The sequence below is a fragment of the Lathyrus oleraceus genome, chromosome 3 (assembly GCF_024323335.1).
Source record: "Lathyrus oleraceus cultivar Zhongwan6 chromosome 3, CAAS_Psat_ZW6_1.0, whole genome shotgun sequence".
Taxonomy (NCBI): domain Eukaryota; kingdom Viridiplantae; phylum Streptophyta; class Magnoliopsida; order Fabales; family Fabaceae; genus Lathyrus; species Lathyrus oleraceus.
The window spans coordinates 253,952,584-253,961,476 of NC_066581.1; positions in this window are offsets into that span (position 1 = coordinate 253,952,584).

Here is an 8,893-nt window from a genome sequence, read left to right on the forward strand (position 1 = left end):
TTATGGCTATGCTATCTCCCCAGAACCTGATGGTAAATTTTGAATGAAACATTAAGGCTCTTTCCACATTTAACAAGTGTCGATGTTTCCTCTCTACCACTGAATTCTGTTCTGGTCTATATGGACAAACATATTGATGAATTTTTCCTTCTTCCTGAAGAAACTGAGTCATGACAAGTTCTTTTTCATTGTCAAATCTTAATGCTTTGATGACTTTACCAAACTGAGTCTTGATTAAGGAAAAAAATTGTTGAATCTTAATAGAAGCGTCAGATTTATTGGATAGCAAATAAATCCAAGTAAATCTACTAAAATCATCAATAATTATTTAAAAAATGGACTTTGCCATCATAAGTAGTCTTTCCATAAGGTCCCCATAAATCACAATGTATAAGATCAAAAATTTGAGAAGAAAAAAAGATTATTGGAATTAAAAGGTAGCCTTTTGAGTTTGGCTAAAGGGCATATGGTACATTTATTTGAACTAAAATCAAAAGGTACATCAAAAGGAATCTTATGACTAGCACTTTTTAACATGGAATCAGACAAATGTCCTAGTATATGATGCCATAGTTTGGCATTCTGAAAAGAAGGAACAAAATTACAAGCATTGACAAAGCTATTTATTGGTCTAACATCATCAACTTCAAAGATGTATAAACCTGAATTAAGATCACCTTTGCCAATCATCTTGGATTGTTTAGTGTCCTGAATAGAAAAATGATGAGAATTAAAAATCAACTCGAGATGAGGATTAAGGAGTAGTTTTCCTACTGAGATGAGATTCAAATGAAAGGTCGAAATATATAAAATAACTTGAAGAAAAAATGTGTCATTTAGAGCAATGATACCTATGGATTTATCAAGTATATGATTTCCATTTGGAAGTGTTACAAACTTGTTAAGTAACGGTTTGGAAGACTCAAAAAAAGAAATATCACAACATATGTGAGAGGTTGCTCTTGAGTCCATTGTCCAAGGTTTTATACAAAGTGATTTATGAGAGTCAATGGTGGAAAAACTCATACCTATGACTGAATTGATAGAAGCACGTGTCTCAAAAGCTCCAGCTTTGGACATTTGAGCTTGTAAGAAGCTAATTAGCTGATGGTAACCTTGTGAAGTCATATCAGAAAGAGATTCATTGCTTGCATTACCATGATCTATCACATTGTTACCTTGATTTGATGCCTTAAAGCTCTGAGGTTTCTTGTATCCTGGAGGGTATACATGAAGCTTGAAACACTTCTCCTTCAGGTGACCAACAACACCACAATGAGCACATATTGACCTATCTTTCTTGAAGATCTTTGAGTTATTATCCTGAGCAACACAAGTAATGGGAGTTTTAGTGGGATTTAAGGTAGTTGTAGCTTCTCTTTGTTTCTTATCTTGAGTAACCGTGGACAATACAACATTGATAGAGGGTAAGGGATGAGAAGGATTTGACCTCGAACCTGATTAAATGACTCATTGAGTCCCATCAAGAACAAGAGAATGTGCTAATTTTGAAGGTGATCAACGATAGGTTGAACTCCATCATAATTTCATGTGTGGGCATGTTGATACTCTCCCAATTCTTCCCACAAGGACTTAAATTGTGTGTAGTAATTACTGACATTGGATGAATCTTGCACGTAGTTGAGAAGATCCTTTTTCAACTGAAAAAGTCGAGGACCATTTTTCTGTTGAAAACGATTTTGAAGTTTCTTCGAAATCTCTGCAGCATAAAGGACACTAGCAGAAATCTCCTTGGACATTGAGTTGAGAAGCCAAGATGAAACTATGTTATTGTTGCGCATCCAAGAATGGTATTAAGGCGGGTTTTCTTCTGATTTTGGAAGGATGCCATCCACGAAACCAATCTTTGTTGTTGCCATTGAGAATTATTAACATAGCACGATGGCATGAGTTGAAGTTATCGTCGGTTAAAGGTTGTGAAACAAGAACAATCCGGGGATGATCGGAAGAATGAAGATAATAAGGGTCATCGTGGTTTGCCATGGAAGACAAAATCAAATGAAAAACACGAGATGATGAAGGAAGAAGATGCAGAAGCAAAGAAAATCAGAAAATTTCTTCTGATACTGTATTGTAGTATGTTGAATGCATAATGAAGAAGATGAAGTAGTGCAGTGAAGAGGGTAAAAGAGTGTAATGCTTCATTGATAGAGAGAGATTACAAACAACTATTGATACAATATATACAGGCAAGCTAGGACTATGTAAATCAGTTAGTTAGTTATTCTTCTCAACTGATTTTTACATCAAATTATAATAATAACCAAATTGTAAACTATATTAACCAACTCTTTACACTCAATTAATCAATTTTGTTTTACGGCTTAAAACTACTTTTTGATGTCAATCATGATATATAATCAAACTATAAATTATATTTTAAAAAAAATTTATACACTATTAATCAAAGTTGTTTTAGAAAGAAAAAAAATATTGTCTTCATGTCATTGTTCGCGTTCAAATCACTGTTCACCGTATTTGTGAACAATGAATTCAGTGTAAGTGAAATGTTTAGTATTAAGATATGGTGTGGCTGTAAGTGTAAGCATCACAAAATCAAACCAATCAAAGTTGTATGGATATGTATGTCAGAACTTTTCTCAATCAGCTTTGTGGGCCTTTCTTTGTACCTTCTCAAACTGCTTATGTTTTTTGTACAACTAGATATTTTTAATAGTGGAACTTTAGGTTGGAGTCGAGATCCACAATAGCTTTGGTTTTGGTTTTAGTTTTAGTTGCATTGTTGATTCTATGTTGTTCCAAAACAAAAAAAGGTGCATGCACTTAGCTGCACGGAAGAGCGCTGCAATTTTTCTTTTTTAGGTGAGAAATTATTATGAGCTACAGTTCATCGTGCAATCTAGGCTGTAAAGATTGATCGATCGCTATAATTTAAAATAACGTGTGTCTATAACTAAGATATTTCTTGTGCTTCTCGAACGTTATATGATTAATAATAGTATATATAATATAATAAAACAAATATATATATCAGTCTATACACATAAAGAAAGTAGCTTACGTCTATAATTAAATATACAACATGTATACTTTAACATACCTCACAAAGTTGTTTCCACTTTTGGCTTTCTCTTTACTTTAACATTATTATTTTTGAGTAAACCTCGTCTAAAGTATTAAAATGAAATCAATATCATTTCTATTAATAAAATATATATATTAATTTGCTCTATGCACAAAAAATATTATGTAAATATTATTGTATTACAGCTTTTTTAATTCTCACTAAAAATATTTCGACACTTCAAAAACTCAGATTAGAGAACTTTAATAGGATCGATGGAATATCGTTGTGCACTGTTTTGATTATGAGAAGGTGAATTTAATTAAAGTCGAGTGAAGGTCTTGGCGGAATCACAATCTCATGAGCCGCAGAAGGAGAATCAATATTTATATTTGTGTTGTTTAACATTTGCATTGAAGTTTTTGGTTACCATACCGTTTATCAGATTATATGTTGTATTAAAAGACACTAATAAATTTTAAATTAGTGAAAGATTAACAAATTTTAAATACTTTGTCATTAGAGAGTAGATTAAGTGCAAGCGAGGTATAAATTTGGTGTATATTGTCTCTATTGCTCACTCTTAATTTTTGTACAGTTTACATATTCTTAGTATTTAATCGATTTTTAATGTTGAATGTGATTAGATTTATTTGTTATAGTGATTCATCGTTTAACATAATATCTATATTATATCTAGTCTAATAAACATTTTTTAGTTATTATTCTAAAAATTTGTAATTATGATTCTTCTAATAATTATTAAATTCTATTCAAAGCTCTCGTTTGAATTTTATTAATTTCCATTTTTTTAATTGATTCATTATCATTCTATTATTATTGAATTTATTTTTATATTTATTCAATTGCGTAAACTTTGAGATAATCATTCCTAACATATTCATTCAATTGATCACTAAAGAACACTTGCTTCGATTACCATGGTTGATATTTGCCATTATCGCCTATCCTTATATTAGAGACTTTATAAATGTTGTATACTTAGAAGAATACTCTTACTTTGCACAACTCCATTAATGACCGTCAAAGGTTTGAGATATCAAAGCATACCTGCAAAATACTAAGGTTTCATCTTTGATACCCATTTTTTTTGGTCATTCTGCATTAGTTCCAGGAGATCCAATGTTGTTACCTTTAGATCTTTTCACTTTATTAAAACAAAAAGGTTCTAAATGACAAACTCTTTTACAATGTGTGCACATTTATAAACTGAACAAATTTTCTTCTTGTATCTATACATTTACTAGGTTTTCTATCCTTTTTAAATCCTAATACATTCTTGTTTAAGGAATATCTATGACTTGATAGGATCAAGTCAAGTTTTTCTTTCCCTTTAATAAAATTACCTAAGGTTTCATGCAATTCAACTACTTTCTTTTTCAAAGAGACACAAGTTTCACATGTTTTTTTTGACTTTTTAATTTTAGTTATTTCTATATTGAAAGTGTTAATAATTCCTTCAAGATGCCTTATAGGTTCCTTAAGGCCTAAGGTGCATTCTCTAAATTTATCATTTTCTTTAACTACCTGAATACTCATTCTAAACAGTTGTTCGTAAGATGGTTTAGTACCTGAAACAATATCTTCGTCGTAGGTTTCCTTTAAGCAAACTCCGACTTCTTTGTTGGAAGAATGTTCTTTTATATTTCTCCCCAAGGTTGATGTTTCTCCTCATACTCTTTGTTCGAATATTAAAGATAATTCTTCTTCTTCTTCTTCTTCATTATTTCTTAAATAAGAGATTCCTTCATTTGATGTTTATTTTTCTGAAGATTGTTCAACTACTGACTATGTCCTTTCGAAGGATTCTACTTGAGTTGTATGATAGGAGTATGTTAAAGTTGATGATTATTCGGTTTTTACTTATCCATCTTTGAGTATTTGAATTAGTTTGTTTAATTTCTCTACAATCTACTTCTTCTATGATTTTTCGTGAAATTTATGAAGGCTCTCATCTTTTGATTTAAGATTTAAATTAAATTTTCAATTCTTAACTCTTAGATATTGGTTAGTTACAAAGGTTCTAATACAACTTCAAAGACTTTTAAATTTTGAAAAACATTTAAAAACAATATATTCATCTTATTTGCATCGTGTGTTCATCTTTTCTTGCTCGATACTTGGATACACTCCATATATCATCTCAAGAGTATCTCACATTTACTTGACGGTATTACATTGATGAACATAGTAAAATTTAATCTCATCTAGAGTCATTTTATAAAGCTTTTATTTTTAAAATTTATCTCAAACTTTCTCTTTTCCCCTTTGGAACAAAGGGAATCAGGTTTATCTACTAATTTTCCATTTACTCGGTAATTAAGGATAAACATAGCATTTATTATAGTATACCAAAATTCATAATTAATTCATTGAAGAAAAATTCTAAACCAAACTTTCCACATATAAATATACTGTTGTTAAAAGGTGGTGGTGTGTTTAGAAAAGAAATCTTGTTGGAAGTCATCCTCCTTCTGGGGCGATTAGTCCTTAGACAAGAGTTAACCTTTGATTCCACTTGTTGGACAGAGACTTCACACACAAGAGAGGGGGGGGGGGGGGGGGGGGGGGGGGGGAGTGAATCGTGTGTTTTCAAACAAGGTTTCAAAAAAATTTTTTATTTAAAATCAGAGTTTAAAAATATTTCAAAAGTTGTTTTAATATTAAGCATCGAAATATTAAATTGCAGAAGATAAAATGCAAAAGTTAAAGATCTTAAGGCAAGAGAGAAAACACCATAAGTTATATAGGTCCAATCAAACAAAGAAAAAGACCCACTCCTCTCCCGAAGAATTAATTTTGAGAGTATCCAATATACTTGAGATTTTTTAGTAGGTTATACTCATGAACCCTCTTATACAAGTAAAAATGAAGTTTAAGATTAACTTCCAACAAAACATTAAACTATAGAGTGAATCGGTGAGTCTTCTTTCCAAATGGAGAATTGAAGCGGTTAGTGTCCTTTCCATGAGAATCTTGGAGTGGTTGGTCTTTAGGCTTCTAAAAAAAACCTTGGGAGCTTTTAACATCGAACTGAGCTCACAAACCTTAAACCTTTGTTTTATACCAGGCGAACTAATAACTTGTAAATTTTATTATCAGGCTAATCTCGAACCTAAGCTTTTAATAATAGACTAGGATTTAACCTTTACTTGGTTTTACCACGGGCTAACCAAGAACCTATGAAAGCTTTTATCACAGGTTGAGTCTTCGAACTTAAAAAAGGGTTTGATCATACAATCCCAAACTAAAGCTTTTTATGGGTTTCGCTTCTAACCAAAAAATTCATAATATGATAAAATGTTCAACCAAGGTATAAACAAAAGTTTTTTTGGTGAACTTACAGATCTACACTTCTAAAATTACACTTTTCCTTTTTCACAAAAAAACTTTCTCGAAAAAGCACTTTTGCTAAACTTTTAGTGTGAGAAAGTAAACAAAAAGAGTTTTAGAGAGAGAGGGGGGATAAGATAAGTGAAAGCCACGTTTCTAGATGATTTGAAAGGAGGGAAGAAACCTTTATTTATAGGAAAGATGTTAGCTGAAAAAGGAAATAGTTTTTAACGCATTTTATGATATCACAAACGATTGACAACATGTCTTAATTGATTGGTGAACTAAGAAACAATCTATTATTGATTTATAATTGTTTAGGGCATATTTGAACTCTCCCAATCAATTGATTTAAGGTACCAACGATTGAAAAATACACAAGTTTGTCCAAAGCTTTTTAGATAGATTCCAACTCATATGGTACGACTTCAAGATATTTTTAAAAATAATTTCTCTAGAAAAATAAGTTTGAAAAATATTTTTGTATGTGTGTGATTTAGCCATGCACTTTTACGAGAAAGTCCTTATATTTTATAAATTTTTCACTCACTAATCGATGAAGGGATTTCAAGACTTTGTCTGATGCTTTCTTTCTTGTAGACACTTGTTTGATTTTACTTGAGATGAAGCTTGATTTAAACTCCATTTGGTTGCCATCATCAGAAAGTCAAGTCCAACAAATCCTAATTCTTTAGTTTGCATCTTTAACCACTTAACTGTTTATACTTGATTTGTCATTAAGGATTGGTTATCACGATTTGACATTAGTTGTCATCATCAAAATTTGTTGTCCTTCTTAAAGGCACATCACCTGCAGAACAAGGTTTCACAAAATGTTTGTGTTATTGTTGTTGTATTTATTGAGTTTTGTTGTTGTTTTGTTGAGTTATATTGTTGTTTTTGTTGAGATAAGTCAAAGTTATGTGTTATTGTTATTGTTTTTGTTGAGTTATATTGTTGTATTTGTTTAGATAAGTTAATGTTATTTTTGTTGAGTTATGTTAAAAGTTTGTGTTATTGTTGTTATTTTTATTGAAATAAATAAGAGGCTTAGTGTTATTGTTGTTGTTTTTGTTGAGTTATGTTGTTATTTTTGTTTAGATAAGTAGAAGGTTTAGTGTTATTGTTTTTGTTTTTGTTGAGTTATGTTGTTGTTTTTGTTGGGAAGACTAAAGTCTTTATATGGTATTGGTATTAATGGATGATTTTGCATAACAAAATATGTGGGAGTTGTTTATAGGGAATTTTTTTCAATATTAGAATGATAAGGTAATATGTTAGATTTGGGCAAAAAAAAATCATCTTCTAGCACTTTATCGAGTTCTTGATATTTTGTGCTTAACAAAATGAAATTTATATTGATGTATGAGCATTTATTTATTTTTATTTATCAACTTAGTTATATTATAAAACCATAAACATTTTTTAACAAATATGAGATAGCGTCATCTAGATAATACTTGCAAATCAAAAAGAAAATGGTCACTCGTAAGAATTTGAATAGGAAACATAACATTGTATTGATGGAATACAACTTGGAAACATAAAGTTGTGTTGACTCAATAAAACACGATGTTTCCTTTTTATATTCTTATGGTTAATTATAATAATTTGAAAAGGAAACATCATGTTAGATTGAGGAAACACAACTTTATGTTAAAGTTGTATTCCCTCTATACAAGGTGATGTTTCTTTTTCAAATTCTTATGACTAATCATTTTATTTTTGGATTTCAATTCTTCTCTAGATGATGCAATTTCGTATTTTTTTGAATAAATGATTATGATTTTATAATATGCATATATTAATAAAAAAATAAATGATTATGATTTAAAATATATTTTGTTAGACCAATAGTCAAGACATAATAAAAGTGATAGAAGATTTAATACATTTCCGCATGATTGAAATTAAGAACAAGGGTGAAAATTTATTCTAACAATATATCACATGGATTATTCTTCCAACCATGGTGAAAAGCCTATATTGTAAAGTCCAAAATATTGTTGTTGGGATTGGAACGTGGTGAGAAGTGGCATACTTTTTATGAGTCCCTTTGCTACCAAGGATTCTCAACTATGGTGAAACCTTTTTAACAACTGTGGTAACAGATGCTAGTTGTTGTAGTGAGTTAAATATGTGTTCACTTATTTCATAATATACATGAGTCAGTTTTACTACGTCGAAGTGTGATTAACGAGAATGGGTTCGCCTTAATTTTACATAGCTTCTGATGTCTCATATCCCAAATTAAGGAAGGTTGTTCCTCCTTGAAAAAACATAAACTTTATCCTTCATTTCTATGAACATGTCCTTCGCGACTTCCCTCTTTGTTATATATAAAGGGATATGACTTTTTAAGCCAAAGATGATACACCTAGATTTTTGTTGAAAACTTTACTGGCATACTTTATTTCATTAATAATTTTGTGTTATTTTGATCAATAAACTCTTTACTAACATGATAACTAGCATTACACATCAACTCAAAAA